This window comes from Mobula hypostoma, chromosome 17, assembly GCF_963921235.1.
Source record: "Mobula hypostoma chromosome 17, sMobHyp1.1, whole genome shotgun sequence".
Taxonomy (NCBI): Eukaryota; Metazoa; Chordata; class Chondrichthyes; order Myliobatiformes; family Myliobatidae; genus Mobula; species Mobula hypostoma.
In genome coordinates, this window is record NC_086113.1 from 34,766,163 (window position 1) to 34,787,971 (window position 21,809).

General features: G+C 39.0%; 1 protein-coding gene across 5 annotated transcripts in view; it reads left to right on the forward strand.

Moving 5' to 3' along the window:
* The window catches only part of exoc2 (exocyst complex component 2), a 265,211-nt gene that overhangs the window by 20,324 nt on the left and 223,078 nt on the right, over positions 1-21,809 (forward strand). The window contains exons 2-4 of one of the 5 annotated variants that reach the window (XM_063069708.1): positions 11,787-12,071; positions 13,193-13,303; positions 17,708-17,776. The exons of 2 other annotated variants lie outside the window; for them this stretch is intronic. The gene's annotated coding sequence lies outside the window, so the exon portion shown is untranslated. The remainder of the gene's footprint in view (positions 1-11,786; positions 12,072-13,192; positions 13,304-17,707; positions 17,777-21,809) is intronic. 2 more of the 5 variants (XM_063069706.1, XM_063069705.1) reach the window with 2 other exon arrangements.

Below are 21,809 nucleotides of genomic sequence, written 5' to 3' on the forward strand. Positions count from 1 at the left end.
GTACTGTAGTGTTCTCATTTGTTTTGTATTTTATTTAAATACCTAATTTGTTATTCAGTTAACTGTTAGTTTGTCTTTTTGATAACCTAACTATTTCCATGAAGCTTCAGTTAATTGGGACAGCCACTTAATTGGCCCAAAATGTATTGGTCCTCATGTCCCAATTAACCAGAATCCACTGTAGATAGAAAGGTGCTGGAAAAGGGCTAATAACATCATGAAGGATCCCACCCACCCTGCTCATGGACTGTTTGTTGCATTTCCATCAGGGAGGAAGCCATGAAGCATCCACTTCAGAACCACCGGGCTCGAAAAAGGGGCCAATCAACACCTCCACCCACTAACTCCACCATTAGTTTATTATTTCATGTCAGTCACCTTATGAATAGTGTTGCTTTATGGACATACATATATACAAGCTACCATATGTGTTGACGTTTATTGTTTTTATTATTGCATTTGTGTTTATTTTGTGCTGCACTGGATGTGCGGTAACAATTATATTGTTCTCCTTTACACTTGTGTTCAGGAAATGACATTAATCGATCTTGTATCTTGAATTATTTTGGTAGAACTTCACAGCACAGGTTGAGTATCCTTTATCCAAAAACCTCCAAAATCTGAACTTTGTTTTGAGTGCTGACTTGACGTTGCAAATGGATAATTCCATAAAGCACTGTGAAGGTTTCCAGGTGATATATGGGCCTCTGTGCACCACACACAGTTCTGAGAAGTGACCTCATGTATGTAATGAACAGAAATTAATGAAAAATAGAAAAACACTGCATAAAGCAAAAATAAAGATCTCAATTGTGTATTGAAAGAGTGGATTCATCAGCGTTGGAGTGAACATAGGCTGCTTGATCATGAAACAAGCAAAGATCTATCACGAACTGAAATTTGAGGGTAATTATTTCATGCATAAGATTATTAAAATGTCATATAAACCTGCACCTCTCCCATTGTAATTGCTGTGGAACAGGAGGCTGTTTGAAATTAATGGTGGATGTGAAGCCAATCGCAGTGCTGGAATCCATTTATAGATGAGTTCGGGGGTGGTCATTCAACTCCAATAGTTTGTGGAGGACCCACTCCATCACATTAGATTGTGCTCTGATTGTGGATTGTTTACTCTCTGAGCTTCACACCAGTTGTAAATATAAATGAATTTCGTGCTTAGACGTGGCTCCCATCCCTAAGATATCTCATATACATGCAAGTATTCCAAAATCCTAAACACCCCCAGCCCCAAGCATTTTGGATAAGGGATGCTCAACCTATATTTGTTTCAAGTGGGGTTTGAATCCACAAACTTTTTGGTGAGGGGACTACCCAGTCAGTTAAGATGAAATCGAAGATTTTTAGTAAAACCATCAGGTTTACTGACCAGATAAACTGATTTCACAACCTATGGATTCATTTTCAAGGACTCTACAACTTATGTTCTCGGTATTATTTATTTATTACTTTTTGCACATTGCTTGTTTGTCGGTCTTTATTTGTGTGTAGTCATTCATTGATTCTAGTTTTTCTTTACCGTGAACGTCTGCAAGAAAATGAATCTCAAGTTAGAATATGGTGACATAAGTAATTTGATAATTTACTTTGCACTTGAACTTTGAAACTTCATTTTCAGCTGCAGGGTTTCTTTCAAATATGTGTTGCTTCATGTTTCATTAAGTTATGACAAGTATTTGAAGTTACAAGTTCCTCTGGTTTATTCTGAGCTTATTTTCCTTTTTTATACGAATCAGCCGAACAGTTTATCTCTGTAACGTAGGAAAAAGTGTGCTTTGTGATGGGGTTGTCTTCACTGATCACTTTGTCCTTCTGGATATCCCTGTACATCAGCCAATCACTGATTGCAGCATTAGTTACTGAGTACGTGCATCATGGTCTTAACTGAAAGAGGTTACCCAATTGCTTCATCTTTATAAATTTTTTAAAAAGTGAAATTTTTTTAGTTAGTGTTTTATCTTTTATCTAATCCCATTAAATTTGTACATTTTTATGAAAGCAGTGATTTAAGATTTTGTGGATATATTCAGGTCAAAAGAACTAAAAAAAAGCATTGTTATGGGTTTCATTTCGAAAATTCAACATTGTGGTGTTATATTGGCCTTACTTTGAACTATGGCTTATTCTGAACTATGTTCATTGCCAATGCTTTGAAGTCTGAATTTGCCTGCTCAGGTTAACTGGGGGGTGTCGGGGTGTCGTTAGTAATTGCATCAGTCACAAGTAATTATTTGGAGAGCTTTGGTAGAATTCATGATTTTTCACAAGATCCTTTTATTTGTAGCTTAGAAAAAAGAGACTACTGCATAGATTGCATATATTTATATCTGTAGAGGATGTAGTAATTATATTGTATTTTATATTAGAAGTACAAAGAGTATTCATTATACCAAATAGCCTTATTTAAAATTTGTTGTGAATTTGTTGCAATATTGTCAACTTTCCTTCTTAAAACGTGTGAGTGATATTTGTGTGTGTTGAGTGATATTATTACATCTTATAGGGAGGTTTCACCAAAACCTTATATTTGTACAGAATACTGTTACTATTTGTACCCTTTTTCAAATCACACAGTGCCTGCAAATATGCTAAAAGGGGGTTATTTGGCAGTAATTATAAGTAAACTGTGAAACTTCGGAGCAGCTGTTTGAGTAGCTGGAGTAAAAATGGAATTCTGAAAATATTTAGTAGGTCAGGCAACATCTTTGGAGACAGAAAACAGAGTTAACATTTGATTGATGGACCTCTTACTAGAATTCAATTCATATGTTCTGATGGAAGTTTGTGGATGTAAAATATCAACTACTTTTCTCTGCAAATGTGCTGCCTGGTCGCAGTGTAAAGACAAAGCTTGGATGGCAGCAGATGGGTTGATGGAAATTGGCTCTCGGGGAATTTATGTAGAGGAAAAAGTAAATTTATCAATGCAGCATTTTATTTTTTGGAATTTGCATTTCTTGATGCATGCACAGATGATGTTGCTTTGCACCATGATTTTCTCTACTTTCATCATAGGAGTAATGCTTAATTCTGTTCACCCTCTTCCCCTGACACTAACATTTCTTCTCCAACACATCCATAGAGATTAACAAGGACTGGGCATATAGAACTTTTGTAAATGACACTAAACTTGTTGATAAAGTAGACAATGAAGACTGTTACGTAGTATTTTAAGCAATTGGGCCACTGGACCGAGAAGTGGCAGATGGATTTGAATTTGGATAAATATGAGGTGTTGCATTTTGGTCAGGTGAACCAGGCCCGGACTTGCACCGTAAATGGTAGGGCCTTGGGAATAACTAAAGTTCCTTGAAAGTAGAGTCAAGGTGTTAAAGAATGTCTCTGGTATGCTTGTCTTCATCAATCAGAATATTAAGTACAGGACTTGGGAAGTTGTGTTACAGCTGTACAAGATGTTGGTGTGGTCATGTTTGTAATACTGTGTACAGTTTGGTCATCGTACTGTAGAGTGATATTAAACTGGAGCGGATGCAAAAAAAATTTACAAGCATGTTACTGATACTGAAGGGTTTCTGTTATAAGGAGAGGCTGGTAGGCTAAAACTTTTTCCTTGGAGAACAGGAGGCTGATGGATTTATGAAATCATGAAGGACATTGGTAAGATGAATAGTCACTTTTTTTTTCCCTTATATGAGAGTCCAAATTTAAAGGGTATAGATCTCAAGTGAGAGGGGAAAGATATGGAAAGGACCCTTGGGGCAATTTCTTCACATGGCGGATAGTGAATATGTGGAATGGGCTGCCAGATGAAGTGGTAGATGCAGGTATAATTATGACATTTAAAGATAAAAAATTTTGACAGTAATAAGGATTGGAACTGTTTAGAGGAATAGAGATTAAATATCAGCAACTTAGCACAGACATTTTGGGCTGAAGGGCCTGTTGCTGTACTGTATAGCTTTGTGACTCTGATATTTCACAGTATTTGTTTTCCTTTTGTTTTTCCTCACTGTATGTCATATTTTATTTCTTTACAGAAGAACCAACTTGATGTCCCTTTGCTCTTTCCCTCACTCTGTGCTCTTTCTCCCCCTCTTTACCCTCAAGTACTCTGATAAGATGTATTTGGGTAGAGGTCAATATTGTGTTGCTTGTTTCCCTTGCATTTGAGTTTGACATCCAGTAATCAGTGCATTAAGCATTTTAAATAATTTTGTCAGCTTATTCATTGCCTATTAATTTCTCCATTGAACCACCAGCCCTCAAATAAAAATGAGATTGATGTAATCCTTTGGGTGGTGTTTCAATAAAAGTGGGAGCTTGGTTGCAATCTTTGTTAGAATTAAATTATACATCAGTGGTGTCGATGCTGTATGTCTAAGGAAATATGTATTAACCTATTAGCATCCAGTTTTCATTGGAAAGAAGCCATTTTCACGCTGAGCTTGTGTTCCTGCTTGAAGTCTTCCTGTCACTGTTCCGTATCCACGACCCAGCCTAGGGCGTCTTGACGGATAGCTAGTCATTTCCTGTGGTATACACTAACACTAATTGAAAATTTGGGTGGCCTTGCTTATTTATTTTGAAGGAATGCATTGGGTTATATTTTCATGGTAGTTTCTCAGCAGTGCAGCATTTCAGTCTCCAAATCATTGAAAGCAAAAGAATGGAATTATGAGGCTTAATTTGATTTAGGTATTTTATATCATTTAAACCCTTTTTGTAAATTCTCTAGCAACAAAAACAACCTCTGTTTTCTTTGAGACTTGCAATGTTATTTGAATTATACTATATTTCTGAATCAACAGAGCTGTTGTGTGGGGCTTCAGTGCATTACACATTTTGATGTGAATTTTGGAAATGTTTTACTTGAAAGAACTTGAAGTCATTGGTAAACTATACATTCATTCATGAAAACATCTATGAAGCCAACTATCTAAATAACAAACTTAGTAATATATAAAAAAACACAAATATAATTTCAGTAAGCTAAGATAAGTACTTACCATCAAAGTTCTCCATGATGGGAATTCACATGTATTTGTTGCTCTTCAGCCAGAAATCTCGTATGCTAGAGTGACATTCATCTTAGCTTTCTGTAATTATAAACATATCATAATATTTAGAAAACACTAGGATGAAGAGTTTGCCTTGTGAGAAAAGGTTAAGCAGGGTGGGCCTATATTTGTTGGAGTTTGGATGAACAAGAGCGGGACGATGGAACATATAAGATTCGGAGATGACTAGATGGAGTTGATTTTGGGAAGGCGTCTCTCCTTTCTGGGGAAATTTTGTAATAAGGAGTCGCCCATACAGGAAGAATTTCTATTCTTTCAAATATGTAAGATACTGCTTCCCAGAGCTATGGAGACTGAATTGTTAAATACGGTATATGAAAAGCTGTTTTTGCTTTGTATGGAGTCAATGTGAGGAACAGGCTGGAAAATGGAACTGACGCCATGATGGGAGCAACTATGATCTGAGTGAATAGTGGAGCAGGCTTATAACCATAGGCTTTACAAAGACCCAGTTCTTATGTTCTGTCTTATTATAAATAGCCAGGGCAAGAAAATTCCATTTATTAGCCAGGTGAGGAGCAAGTTGCTTCTTCTCAGAGCTGCTATTTTTATGGTTGAGGTGTTGAATTGTGGAACAATCTCATTAAGATTCATTAAAATAATGGAGAATCAACTTAAGAAATTTTCCTGGTTCTCTTGACTAATATATTCTCTTGACTCAACTGTGTCACTCTTTGCTTTGAGAAAATTGGATACCATGCTTCCTTTATTATAACAGAAACTGACTTTAAAAGCACATAAATACCATTCACATTGACGAATAAACTCTTCTTGGGCTACTAGCTGGGTAGAGGTATCAATTTTAACCAACGTTTCAGTGACAAACTCTGCCATCTTCATCAGAGATGATGCCTAGGTATGCCTCATCTGGTGGTATATATACATACTGCCATCGACCGTTCCTCCTGATTGGCTAGTCCTCAATCAATTAAGTTTCTGCTCTACCACCTTAATTTAAAATTAAATTCCAGTTCTTACTTAGACCGGGACATTCACCTTTGTTTTTTTAAAAAAAAATCCCCAGTTTTACGTATTTATATGAGGAATATAAGTAAGATAAATAGCCACAGTTTTTTCACCCTATTATAAGAGAGCTCAAATTTAGAGGGGATTGATCTCAAGCGATATAGAAAGGACCCTTGGGGCAACTTCACACAGAAGATAATGAGTACATGAAATGAGCTGCCAGATGAAGTGGTGGAAGCAGGTACGGTTATGACGTTATGTTGTGCGAAAACTATTTTGGACCTGGAGTCTCCACTGGGAAATAAGACGATTATACATGATGTTCTTGCAGAATGGCTACAAGGTGAAAGAAATCAATCGAGCCCTTAAAAGGGCTGTTGGGAAAACCAGGAAACCTAATAACGAGGAGGAGCCAGTCGCTACTGCTTGTCTTCCCTATGTTTCCATAGTTTTTGGAAGGATCAGGATTCTGAAGAAATACTTAATTAATACCATCCACAAATCCATAAGGAAGCTCAAATCCCAGTTTATGCGGGTCAAAGGTGACCTGTGCCTGGGCCTCAGGACAGCTGGCGTTTACAGTATTGCCTGTGAATGTGGAGCAGCGTATTTTGGCCATGGTGGAAATCTGCAGCAAGAGGCATAGGAGGTGTAGCTGTTTGGGTTACCCGGAGAAATTGGTGGTAGTGGAACATTGCATTTGCAATGGCCATAGGGTCGACTTCGACAGTACAAAACTACTTTGCTGAACCAATGGCTTTTGGAGCCGCCTGGTGAAGGAAGCCATTGAGATAAAACTAGAGAAAAAGAATGTTAACAAAGACTAAATTCTCGCTATAAGTAAGAATTGGAATTCGATTGTAAACAAGATGGGACAGTGGAAATCAAATTAGATGAGGACTAAACAATCAGGACAGACGGTCGACGGGGGGTATATATATCACCATACAAGACATCATTCCTAATGAAGATGGCAGTTTTTGTCATTGAAAAATCAGTTAAAATTGATACCTGTAACTGGCTGGTAGCCCAAAAACGAGTTTATTTGTCATATACACCAGGAAAGCACAAGATCCTTTTTCACCATTCACATTACTTTTGATACTCCGAGTTGCTGTTGGATTTTCTTCTCCATCTTGATCCTATGCTGTTTTTCATTTGAGGAGTGAATGGTGATGACATGACACAAGCAATGCTTATCTGGTGAAAAACCTTTAATATGCATTCATTATCACTGGCTAGACCACAGCACCTAATTGCTCTTGTAGGGATAGTAGGGGAAGGTATGGTAATTCAGAAGAACACACACCAGTCCTCATCAAGGGCTGAGCAGCTTCAAGTTCTATCCTGACCCTAAAATATTGATGCAGTCATGAAGAAGACATGCCAGAGGTGATATGTCATTAGGTAGTTGAGGAGATTTGGTATGTCACCCAAGGTTCTAGCAAATTTCTACTGATGTACTGTGAGGAGCATTCTGACTTGGTGCATCACCATCTTGTTTAGAGGCTTCAGTGCACAGGGTTGAAAATGTTGTATAGGATTATACACTCAGCCAGTGCCATCATGGACATTGGCTTTCCCAACATAAAGGATATTTTCAAAAGGCAGTGCCTCAAGAAAGCAGCAACCATCGTTAGGGACTTGCCATCCAGAACATGCCCTCTTCTAGTTACTACCATGAAAGAGGAGGTACACACTCAACGTTTTGGGAGTAGCCTCTTCCCTTCCACCATCAGATTTCTGAATGGCCTGTGAATCCAATATCACCACCCCACTTTTTACACTATTTTCTAACATATGTCTCTTATTGTAACTTATAGAGGTCTTTATGTATTGTATTGTATAGTACTGCTGCTGCAAAACAACACATTTTACAGGATGCTTCAGTGATAATCAACCTGATCAACCTAATTCTGATTCCATGATGGTAGTGAACCACCCACCACGTTGAATTGCCACAGAATTACTATGAAGCGAGACTGGTGAGCTCCAGGGTGTAGATTCCCTTCAGTGAAAACATTTTGATGTGTAGGGGATTTTAGGAGTAAGCACTTTTCAAGTAAAGTCACTTTTTATTGTCATTTCGACCATAACTGCTGATACAGTACGCAGTAAAAACGAGACAACATTTTTCAGGACCATGGTACTACATGAACAATACAAAAACTACACTGAACTACGTAAAACAACACAAAACTGCACTAGACTACAGACCTACCCAGGACTGCATAAAGTGCACAAAACACTGCAGACATTACAATAAATAATAAGCAGGACAATATGCACAGTAGAGGGCAGTAGGTTGGTTTCAGTCCAGGCTCTGGGTATTGAGGAGTCTGATGGCTTGGGGGAAGAAACTGTTACATAGTCTGGTCGTGAGAGCCCGAATACTTCAGTGCCTTTTGCCAGATGGCAGGAGGGAGGAGAGTTTGTATGAGGGGTGCGTGGGGTCCTTCATAATGCTGTTTGCTTTAGGATGCAGCGTTTGTTGCTGCAGAGCAATATGTGGTTAAGTGCCTTGCTCAAGGACACAACACGCTGCCTCAGCTGAGGCTCGAACTAGTGACCTTCAGGTCACTAGACCGACACCTTAACCACTTGGTCACGTGCCAACACAATTTTAAACTTGGTATCAAACTAAATGACAAACAGCTACCCAATGATCCACACCTGAAGTATTTGGGAGTCATGTTAGATTGAACTTGCTCATACAAGATCCACCTTCAAAATGTTGCAAAGAAACTAAAATCCCGAATGCCATGATCAGGAAGATAGCAAGAACCAAATGGAGTGCTAACCAATCAGTCCTACGGACATCTAGCCTAGCACACGTTTCTCAGTTGCCAAATATTGCACACCTACCTAGGAGAGAAGTGCTCCTGCAAACATCATCAGTACACATCTCCATACTTCTATGAGAATAATCTCAGGAGCCCTAAAATCTTGACCTGTCCAATGGCCCCAACAATGAGCGGAATAACACCCTCAGAGATCCGTAGAAGAGCAGCTTCTGCGAAACTCTACAAGCGTATCGAAACTATGCCCAACAATATTCCAGTTCATAAACTCAACGAAAATGATCCTCCAACTACCTGACTCAAATCCCGAAAACCTTTCTACAGCTTGAAAAACCCTGACTCATTCCTATGATGAACATACTGAATGGCGCCAGTACTGGCATACCAAAATCTGATCAACAACCCCACCTTGCAACTCTCGGGCTTTACTACAGCTGCTAGAAAACCTGGACAGCCACAATTAGTCTCAGAAGTCAACATGCCAAAACAGTGCAAACTACATCGATGGGGAGCCTGTTAAACCCCAAATGGCCCCTGTGGTGACAGAGAGATCATCCTCCACCTGGTCCAAACATGCCCTGTCACCAAGATCCGAGACAGCTTTGCCGCGGTCTATGGATGTGGCCATGAGCAGGAGGAGTGGCTTGACAAAGAAACAATTAGAAGTGTGAAAAGAAAAACACTTGCCATACAAAACAATTCTTTCTGCACTACCTTGGTGCTGCTTCATGCACCCATGCTGTGCTCATCAATTTCATCATCTTTGCTTGAATTTCCACCCTGCACTTAAATTCCCTCGGTCCATTTCTGATGCTCTCTCACCTTTACTGATCTCTCTGTCTCCATCTCTGGTGACAAACTGTCTACCAACATCTTTTAAATAAACCTACCAACTATCTTGACTATACCTCTTCTTACCCTGTCTCCTGTGAAAATGCCATTCCCTTTTCTCAGTTCCTTCATCTCTGCTGCATCTGTTCCCAGGAAGAGGCTTTCCTTTCCAGGACTTCAGAGATGTCTTCCTCCTTCAAAGAACAGGGTTTCCTTTCCTCTATCATTCAAGCTGCCCTCACCCGCACCCCCTCCACTTCCAAGACATCCATGCTCACCCGATTTTCCTGACGTCTTAACAGGAATAGAGTTCTTCTTGTCCTCACCCACTACTCCATCAACATCTGCAGGCAGCGCATCTTCATCTGTGAATCTATTGTGGTGGTCTATTGTATCCTGTACTCCCAATGCGGACTCCTCTACATTGTTGAGACCCAACTTAAATGGGGCACTGCTTTGTCAAGCACCTTTTCTCCATTGACAAAAATCAGAATTTCCTGGTGGACAGCCATTTTAATTCCAATTCCCATTCCAACATGTCGGTTCATGGGCTCCTCTACTGCCACAATGAGCTTCCTCAGGATGGAGGAGCAAAACCTCATATTCCATCTGGGTAGCCTCCAACCTGACGATATGAACATTGATTTCTCCAGCTTATGGTAATTATTTCCTGTTCCCCATCCCTCTTCTTCAATTCCCCACTCTGACCTCTTCTGCTCAGCAGTATGCAAACTTAAAATTGCTTAACAGTATCACTTAAAATTGCTTTTTCAATGCTTCTGAATGTTCCTGGCATACAGAACATTCCAAAATCATGAAAGTCAAACAATTAAAATGTGAAAGGATTTTGTAAACCCACAAGTATTTGAAGATGCTTTGCTGAATAATGCAAAGCATTAAAGCAAATACATAAGAATACCTTGGTTTTATATATCTTCTTCAAAGTGCAGAATCAAAATTCCAATGAATAAACTCACCAATTTGTGGAAGGTTGAGCAAGTTCTACATACAGTTTTCTCAGTATATCTGGAATCCAGAGCCAGAAGCTAACAGACAAATAGCTAGAGGAGTTTTTCCATTTTTCTTGGTTTGCATTGCATTCTTAAACTAGTGAAACCAGAGGGAGGTGTCTGGTGAGTAAATGGTAACATTTTTAGAATATTTTTGGAAGGCGATAGTGTCAATGAAGAAAATTCTTGATAGAATGAAAACCTGATAAATGGAAGAAAACTTGTGTCTCCACATATTAGAATTGGAATAGAATTAGGCAAAGTAATCAGTGATTTTAATTTACTCTAATTTTTCTTAACATCTCTCAAAGTTCATCAAACACTCAAATGATTTGTGATATAATTTTCAGTAGATAGGTGAGATTTTAGCATTTCCAAGGACTTAATATGTTTTGAGAGTACTTGGTATGCATGAAATATACAGTATATGCTTCATCTAAGAATGAGACTGTTAATCTTTAATAGCTTCACTTTGCAGAGGAAAACATTAGATTCTTGGATTAATTTTATACAGTTAACTTTGTACTAAATTGATTTTTATGTTGTGTTTGTTTGTGTTGTAGTGTTCTCAGAAGAGTAATTGTTAACAATCACTGGATAGTTTAATAGTTGGTACAGATACGGTACAGCTATGATTCGGAGTCAGATGACACCTGGGCTGCCATTCTGTTGATACCATTCTAATGATTGTCAGCATTGGCACATTCAACTTTGTGGGACCACAGTTGCTGTAAACCATACGAACGTGAGGTGTTCCATGATTGAGATCTGGTAAACTTGCTTCAAGATCTTGCATCTTATTCAAAGTTTTTTATCTTTATGGTGTTGATTTGGATAGTTCAGAATTGGGTATAATATCACTGACATGTGTCATGAAATTTGTTTAGCAGCAGCAATACAGTGCAATATAAATAAAAAGATATAAATTACAATAAGAATTATATAGTGTATACATAAGTCAGGTCAGCAAGAGCTGTGCTTTCTCACACCATCAGGAAGGCAAAACAGAATTATTCACAGAAATGTACAGCTATTTCTGTGACACCAGAGACATGTGGAAGATTCAGTCCATAATGGACTAAGAGTTCACCCTGCTGACAAGAACTGTCTCTTCCTAATAGGGTGAATATCTTCTACATTCAGTTTGATGCACAGAGTGATGTGCCTGTGAGGAAGATCCCCCTCCCTGCGAGCAACAGACACTCTGTCTAGTGGCAACTGATGTGAGGAAGACCCTAGCCAGGATCAACCCACGAAAAACTGCAGAGCCAGATAACATGCTTGGTCTCATGCTGAGGGACTGTCAACCCAGTTAACTGAGGTGCTAACAGACATCTTCAACGTCTCTCTGTTCCCTCAGGCTTCAAGGCGGCTACCATCCCAACGCCCAAGAGGGCTTATTTGTGGTAATATTACTTTGTGTTATTTGTGTGAGTTATATGTACTGTGTTGTGCGCCTTCGTCCGGAGGAACGTTGTTTTGTTTGGTGGTGTACATGTGCAGAGTTGAATGACAATAAACTGAACTTGAAGTTGAAAGCTAAAGAATAAAAACAGGAATAATGATTTTTAATAAGTTCCAAAGATTCATTTACTGTTTATTAAAACATTAATTTACTTTCATTGAAGGAAAGAGAAAGATGGGTAGCAAGAAGAGCTAATTGCTGGATTTTATACAACAATTAAAAGAGGAAAGTAGTATATATTTTGTGATAGTGTGTAATTGTTGGGTATTGTACAAGATGAGTGTAGTTTTGTTTATAAAACTGGATGTGTTGTAGACATAGACACAGTTGGTTTGAAATGCTCACTGACCCACACCATTATTCTAAGCTGATTTCATAGCAGACAGTTCAAAGAATTGTGTAGTTTATTTCTCAGGTCTGTTAGGATTATGGGTTAAAATATTATGTATGCTTTCATTCAAGGACACTTAAGGAGTTAAAATAGAAATTAGTGTAAATTGCAGGAAATAAAAGGGTGAATGAAAATTCTTTGGCATGTTGATAATCATTATATGGGCAAGAGGATGATTGTGATAAAACTACTGTGTTTACTATTAAGTACTGTTATGCTGATGGAGCTGTTTTCACCATTTTTTCAGTTAATTCCTTCTACATTAGCACATTTGGAATACCCCTTAAGTTGATTTCAAGGTATAAACTGAATCAGAAGTACATTGCTATATTTGATATGACCCTGCATATTTTCACATCCAATGCAGCCTGCTGGATCAGTGCTAGCCTGTGGTTCCGACTCACAGTTGTAAAGGTCATAGCTTTCAAAACATTTCTTAATGTAGAGCAGATCCCCATGTAAGGATTTTCTGCAGAACAGCCAGTTTGTTGAAGGCTAAGATAATAACATTCTTCAGATTAAATTGCTAGGTTTGCAAAACATTTTTGTATGTACTGTCCAGTAAATAAATATTTTATAGAATTTGATTTGAAATGCAGTTTGTTTATGGCAGTGAAAACTGAGAAGTAGTAATTAAGTGTTGAAACATTATGTTAATTTTATAACAACAGCAAGAATTGCAACTGCAGCTTATTGTGCACCAAACTGTACAATGTTAGATCTTCCTGTTAAAGCAGAAGAGAACTGGAATGTTGCTTTCCCCAAAATCAACCGCTCCAAATGTAAGTACACCCTCTGACCAGAATGGATATTGCATGACTCAAGGTAATATTGTTGCACACTGTTATTGAAATCAGAACACTTTACATTAATAATTTTAAAAATCTATGCTCTTCATCTAATATTTTTATTCCCAAAAATTGTCTAATAAAATTTTTAAATAGTTTTTTGTTTAATAGGAGTTTTGCAATTTGAAAAATTTTCAAGGTGCCACAAATACATTGAGTTTCAGGCCAGCGAAGTTTAGTGATTATATCTTTAATATGATATTTAAAAGAATTGCAGGTTCATTTAACTAGTGATAACATTTTTACTTGTGGGTAAGAAAAAAAATTGGAAGATTATTATTGATTGGTATAGTAAAGTTTGCAGCACTACATGAGCAGGTTACTTTTGACACTTGCAACTGTATTCCTGCAACTAGCTGTGCACAAATGGATGCCAGAAATTGTGGTGAGTTTTTCACTGGGAGCTTTGCTATAATTTCAGCCGCAGATGACAGAGCGGTGAAATAAAAAAAATGAAACAAAATTCTGAAAACATTCAACAAGTCAACCAGTATCTTTAGAAAGAGAATCTGAGTTAGTATTTCAAGTTGAAAACTCCTTTGCACACATGATGATGTTAACTGACCAACGGACAAGAGTAGCAGTCAAATACGCTGGGTTTACCGCGAGGAAGACTACAATGACCATGAAGCCTTGCGTGGGCACCAGAGCGCATGCATGACTTGTGCATGCGTGTACGATTTTTTTCTACAAATTGTTTTTGGCGATTCTGTTCGGGGGGAGGAGGGTGTTAATCACGACTGGAATATCGGTGATAAGTGGATAATACACTCAATTTCCTTTCTAAAAGGGTTTATCTAACAAATTTAATATTAAACACACTGCATACTTTCCTTGCATGAATATAGTGCTAAGTCAGTTATCAGGGGCGCTTGAAGTAAGTGTTGAACGAACTTCCAGTTGAAGTGGTAGAGGCAAATTCGATATTATCATTTAAAGAAAAATTGGATAGGTATATGGACAGGAAAGAAATGGAGGGTTTATGGGCTGAGTGCAGGTTGGTGGGACTAGGTGAGAGTAACGTTCAGCATGGACTAGAAGGGGAGAGATGGCCCGTTTCCGTGCTGTAATTGTTATATGGTTATATAAGTCAACAGCATCATAACATTTTAAGTAACTTTTGGATATTAAACACACAACGCATATTTTCCCCGTATGAACATATAAAATCATTGCAACACACCAATATTGCTGAATCAGTGGGAGCCCTGGGCTTGTTTCCCTGCAACAAGACGGTCCCATCGAGGGGTGATGGGAGACAGCAATATTTGAAGGAGGTTCCTTGTGTCCAGTCTATTCCGCAATTCAGTTTTCGTTGCATTCATTGCAGAGATATGTTGGAAATGGAAGCAATGTTTTCAGTGCTTTCGTGGCTATATCAAGATTTTTAGCCTTGACTTAGATCCAGAATGCCGGCAGAGATGTTATGTCAAACATACTTTTCAGCCTGCCGTCATTTGCAAGCTTAAGGAGTTGATCTTCCCGTGCTGAAATGGATAACGCGCGGGTAATGACCTCGCATGCGTAATGGCTCAACAGTGGGCGTGACAGGGAATGAGGAAAGGTGCCGCTGACTTCTATCACCAAATCATATTGTTTCCTCGCGGCCCGGTATCGCATGCTTTGCGGCCCGGTACTGGTCCACGGCCCGGTGGTTGGGGACCGCTGGCATACACTATTTTTTTGTTGAAGTTGAGTTCCCAAATTTCTTCCCTTGTATTCTGCAGACTGGTCTGCATATTTAACACTGGCATTCTATTAGAATTACAAAGCAATTGCCATTATGATCTGTTTCCTTTCTACATTTCAAAATGTTCAAAGTCTTGAAAGACAGCATCCTAATTGACTCCTGGGAAATGTTTGGTTCATGACTGCTCAAAGTAGAGAATATACATTTTGCATGGTGTTAGGAGTATATAGATACCCCATGTAAATGGCAGAACAAGAGTACCACTTCAAAGACTATTTGACGATCTCTGGTCTCATGTGAAAGAGCCAGGGTTCCAGTTTGGCTTCATTAAATAACATGATCAGAGTGAAAGAAAGTCATTCTTTATCAAAGGGGACTAAGGATCAAAGAGAGTAAGATTTTATTGATTATAAAATCGCAAATGCTGGAAGCCTGGCAATGGTGGAAGATTTTGGTTCCCAGAAAACATTTTTACTGCTGATATAATAAAAAGGTACTAATTTCATTTTTATCCCCAGACCGTGTCCTTAGATCCTTTGTGGATCATCTGGCAGGGGTATTTACAAACATTTTTAACCTCTCCTTGTTTCATGCTGTCATTCCTTCTTGCTTTAAGACCACTATTATTGCAGTACTAAAGAAAAACAAGATAGCTTGCTTAATAATTATTACTCAAAGGCTCTGATATCTGAACTTTGACCCACTGCAATTTGGGGGCGCCACAGTAGTATGGTGGTTAGTGCGATGCTATTACAGACCAGCTTTGGAGTTCGGAGTTCAACTCTGACATCATCTGTAAGGATTCTGTACATCTTTCCCGTAGAATGCATGTTTTCTCTGAATCCTGTTGTTTCCTCCCGCAATCCAAAGATGTACCAATTGGGAGGTTAATTGGTCATTGTAAATTGTCCCGTGATTAGGCTCAGGTTGAATCAGGGTTGTTAGGGCAGTGTGGCTCGAAGGGCCTACTCCATGCCGTATCTCAAAGATCTACTGTAGACGCTATCTCCCTGCGGCACCTGCACAGTCAGACTATTGCTTATTGACTACAGTTCTGCTATGAATACTATTATTCCAAGCCAACTCATGACCGAACTATGGACACTGGGAGTCAACGCCTCCCACTACGAAAAGCTTCTTGTCTTCCTCACCCACTGAGCAGCGGGTTACTGATAGACAGCAACACCTCCATTGCAATTATTCTAAGCACAGGTGCTCCTAGAGATTGTGTTCTTAGCACCCTAGTCTACTCTACTGTCCATACACTTATGACTATGTGGTTGGATTATGCTCAAACTCTATTTACAAGTTGGCAGATGATGCATTGTAGTGGGCCACATCACAAGTAACTGAGTCAGAGTACAGGAAGGAGACAGGGCTTAGTTACTTGGTGTCATGACAACAACCTTTCCTTCAATGTTAACAAATGAGCTGGTCATTAACTTCAGTGAGAGTATACATGCTTCTATTTATATCAGCAGTTTTGAGGTTGAGAGCTTTAAGTTACTAGGTATGAACATCATCAATAGCCCGACCTAGTCCAAACACATCAATGTCTCAGCTAAGAAAGCTCACCAGCACTTCTACATCTAGAGGCTAAAAAGAAATTGGCATGTCCATGTTAATCCTTACCAGCTTTTATCGATGCATCATAGAGAGCACTCTGGTGGATGTGTAACGCCTTGGTATAGCAATTGCTCTGCATGTGAATGCAATAAACTGTCTACAACTCTGCACAGTTCAGCACGTCACAGAAACCAGCTTCCCCTCCATGGACTGTCTATACTACTTGCCTCACTAAAGGAACCAGCACATGCAAAAACCCCATCTATTTTCTCTCTTCTCTTCACTCCCATGAGGCAGAACATAAGCCAGGCTTAACGACATCTTCTATACTATTGTTATCAGGCTCTCAAACAGATCTCTTGAACAGTAAGACAAACTCTTGACCTCATAATCTACCTTGTTATGAGTTTGCACTACACTTTTTTTCCATTAACTTTTATACCTTGTTACTGTTTTACCTTATTCTACCCCAAGGCATTTTGATTTGATCTATGTGAACGATATGCAAGACAACTTTTTCACTGTAGCTTGGTACATGTGAAAATGCTATACCAATATTAAGTATTAAACAATACTAAATTTAAATGTTTTTAAAAAATCAAGACTCTTGCATCTGAGATAAATTATTGAAATGCTGAAAAAATAGTTTTGGCATTGTGCATTCAGTTAGTCTCATTTGTTAGAATATTAAGATCTTGTATGAAATGCAACTTAATCAAATATCTAGGAGATATGGAGCCAGTAGCTTCCTGTTTTAGGATTGTTGTGATTTTGTAGCCTTTTCAAAAATATTAGTAACTTTACCCTACTTGGAATAAACCGTAAGAGTTGGTATTCAATGTTTGAATTACTATTTTAAACTCACATTAGACATTCTTCCTTTATAAATATATACTCTTTGGTTTATACTATTATGAAGCATTCACACAGAGTACAAAATATTAAGGAGGTGCTGATTTGACAGCATTTCATTAACTTTAACACTACTTATTAATATGGTTTATTTTTCTTTTTTTTGTGGTTCATTGTTTAGTTTCCTGATTAAATTGTAAAGTTTCCAAGTTTGGACATTGTTTTTCCAGCATTCCAGAACTATCCATGATCTATGATGCAGCCAAAAGAAGAATAAAGTTTCTCTGCTCCCCTTAAAAGTATGTCTGAAGCAAATCTATGAAAAATATTGCTGTGGATATTATTACCTTGTATTTGCATTTTAGTGATTGCATGGGTTGTAAACTCAGCCAACTCCATCATGGGCACTAGCCTTCGCAGGATAGAGGACTACACACACAGCCCCCCCCCCCCCCACCCTCCCTTGGCTGTTGGATCTCACTTTTGATCTCATCTGCCCAGTTTGCCGGAGCTGCCTTCACATGCAAGGGCAGGCATGTCCCTATTTCACAGGTATGCTATTTTGCTGATGTATGAGGCCTGTTGGTTACACTCACCCAGTTTAGCCCGCCTGTCAGAGTGATGTACTGGGGTGTGGCAGCTGTCGCATGCAAATAGCTACTTGGACCCACACGCAAGAACTGAATGTCCGGTGTGGGTCAAAGTTGAGTGAGAGGCTCCAAAATGGGTATGACAAGTCTCTTTACCAGAGTTGTTATCCCTCCCTGGACACCACGTACACAGCAGAGTACACTGAATCAATTATTCTGTCGATAACTATTAGGAGCTAAAACACAGTTTTATAATACTTCAGTAGCATTGGTGGTGTTCTAATTTGTTTTGTATTTTATTTAAATACTTAATTTGTTACTCAATTAAAAATGTATTAAAAAAGATAGACTACCATTTAACAATTTCCATAAAACAAATTGGGGCAGCCACTTAATTTGGCCAAAATGTACTGGTCTCAGTGTGGCTCAATTAACTTCATATAGAGACGTAAATGTGTATGGTTGCAATTTATAGATTTTTATGAATTGCATGGCCCTGCTGCCACAAAACAACAAATTTCATGACATATGTCTGTGATATTAAACTTGATTGATAATGTTCTTTGAATTTCTTATACCTGTTGAACCTTTTTGTTCCTTTAAACTTTGGAATCTGTGATTTTGTGTTAGAAGTAGTTTAAATAGTAGAGGTTAATTGTAAGTAACACCATGATCCTCCATGTAAAACACTGAAAGATGAAAGACTCAAAGCATGCTAAGTGCATTTATGATATCCTCGTTTCTCACAACATAATTTATGAAAAATTCTGCTAAGGTAATTATTTGGATTTGAAATGATTCATTTAGTACAATCATGTAGGTTGTGTGAGCTTGATGTGGGACATGTTCATAGCTTTATGCAGCACAGACCCAGCCCTTTTGGTCCCCATGACAATAAAGATCATCTGCATTACTCACATTTACTAGCACTTAGTCTGCAACCTTCATTTTTGACTCTGACCACTTTGAAACTCTTTACCCCTTTATTCTAAACCTTTATGGGTGGCATGGTAGTGTAGTGGTTATTATAATGTTTTAGAGTGCTAGTGACCAGGTTCAATTCCTACCACTGCCTGGAAGGAGTTTGTAGGTTCTTGCGATTGTTTGTGTTTTGTCCAGGTGCTGTGGTTTCCCCCCCTCATTCCAAAGATGTATGAGTTGGAGTTAGTAAGTTGTGGTGTGCTATTTGATGCCAGAAGCATGGCGACACTTGCAGGCTGCCCCCACTCCCCCACACATCTTGAACTGTGTTCGTCACTGATGTATAATGACATCCTGTAGATTTAGGTATCTCTGCTGTGGGAGAAGTGTTTCTTTCAGTTAATCCTACCCAAGCCCGTCAAAATTTTGTAATCCTTAACCAGCTGCTCTTCTCATCCTTTTTGTCCACTTCTGATATGGATGGAAACATAGGAGGCATACAGATGACATCAAAATTGGTGGTATTGTTGAAAGTGAAGAAGATAGTCTTTGATCATATGAAGATATTGGTCAATTAGTAAAATAGGCAGAGAAACAACAGATTGAATTTAATCCGAATAAGTGCCAGGTGATGCCAGTTGTGAAGTTATTGTACAACTTCACAAAATATGAGTTTAGCTGTAAGTGGAATGTGCCGTATTTCTGTTCACCCCACTATAGGAAGGACTTGCTTGCACTGGAGAGGGTGCAGACAAGATTCAGTAGAATGCTACCTTTGATGGAATATTTCAATTATGAAGGGTAACTAGAGAGGTTCTGTTTGTTTTCCTTGGAGCAGAAGTGGATCCGAGGTATTGGGTCCAAGGTCTTGAGGCAAACTGAATCCAAAACCGTCCAGTTTTGGATTCAGTTTGTCTCAATACCTTGGACCCAATAGATTGTAATCTTTTTGACCAATGTTGCATCTGAGATCTTGTCAACAATGTATGTGAACTACATTATTTGCACCTATCTACCCTATAGCTACTGAAATTACTCTTTTGAAAATGTGGCTTCCTCTCTGTAACACTTGATGGAAGCTTCAAACATATTTCCTCCAATTCCAGCGTGTCTTTTCTGAGAGTCCCCACACCTCCCGAGAGAACAACAGTAGAATTGCCTTGTACATCTTTAATCCACCAGCCTGTGCATCCACACACACTGTGCCAGCTCCCATGTGATCAAGGTTCAAGATTCTTTCATGTCGTTTACCAGTGTAAAGGAGAACGAAATAATCGTTACTCTGGATCCAATGCAGCACCAAAAAAAAACACAGTAAGATTAAATAACACAATAATTAAAAAAACACGAGTGTAAATACATAAGATAGCTTCTATACACGGGTTGATTGTACGTCTATAACACAATGCTAGGCACTGGAGTGTCTATACAGAAGATGACTCTGACAGGAAATGATAAAGTAGTGCTGGTGGGGGTTGTGAAGGGGTGGTTTAGTGGGTGGACGTGTTGATCAGCCTTGGTTACTTTTCCCAAGCAATGTTTTTGAGTCTGGTGGTCCTGGCGTAGATGCTACTTGGCCTCTACTTAGTATGTTCTCTACTGCACATCTGCAGAAGGACTTGAGTACAGATGTGTATGATCCAGCTGTCTTCAGCCTTCTCAGAAAGTAGAGGTGCTTGTGAGCTTTCCTGATTTCCTCTAGAGGTTGTGTAAGATGTGCACTCTCAGTACTTTGAAACTGCTGGACGTTTCTACTTCTTTGTTGCTGATGTAAAGAAGGTGTGTATGGTACGAGTTGTCCTGAAGTCTTGTTGACATTCAGGAAGAGGTTATTTCCCGAGTACCAGTCCTCAGGCTCTTCCACCTCTTCTCTGCAGGCCATCTCATCATTGTTGGTGATGAGCCCACCTCTGTTGTATCATTGGTGAACTTGAGAGTCAACTAACACCAGTCACATTTTCCTCTCTCCTCTTTTCTTTCTTTTCTCCACGGGGACTGCTCTGTTTTGAACTCTCTTGTCCACTCATCAGTTCCCACCCACCCGTCCATCTGCTGGTGTGTTCCCCTGCAAATCACAAAGGTATAACATTTGTCCCCACTACATATAGGAACTTACACAGCTCATCCAGGTGTGGCAGAGGTGCACCTGCCCTCTCCAACCTGGTCTGCTGCATTTGGTATGCATGATATGGTCTTTTCTACACTGATAAAACTAAGCCTAGGCTCTTGAAGTTTTAGTTGCATGTTTTAACTCTCCTTCCCATTTTCACACTGACCCAGCTATCCAAGTGTGAAAGGCTGTCTGTTGCTCCGTCTCAGCAGCTTTGTCCTCCAGTGTTTTGTGTGTGTTATTCTGGATTTCCATCATCTGCAGGATTTTTTGTGTTCATGTTTGGCTGCTCCACTGCAAAATCCCTTTCAGGGATGCCTACCCTGAAGAAGTTTAAATCTTCTCTTTGGGAATTCAGTGAGACTCATTACCACATCCAGGTATCATTCCTGGGAACTTGCCTTTGCTGCCATCTTTTTCCATCCTCCGCACCATCTAGTTTTACCTATCATCTAGCTATCCTCCGTTCCCTCCCTTCACCTTGTTTATTCTGACATCTTTCCCCTCTCCTTTCCAGTTCTGAACAAGGATCACAGTCTGAAACATAGAGTGCTTATTCATTTCCATGGATGCTGCCTGACCTGCTGTGTTCATCCAATGTTTCACCTGTATTACTCTGGATTTCCAGCATCTGGAGAAGAATCTCTTGTGTTTATAATTTTGTCTATACTTGAATTTCTGTACTCTACAAAAATACCAAGAAGCCAAATG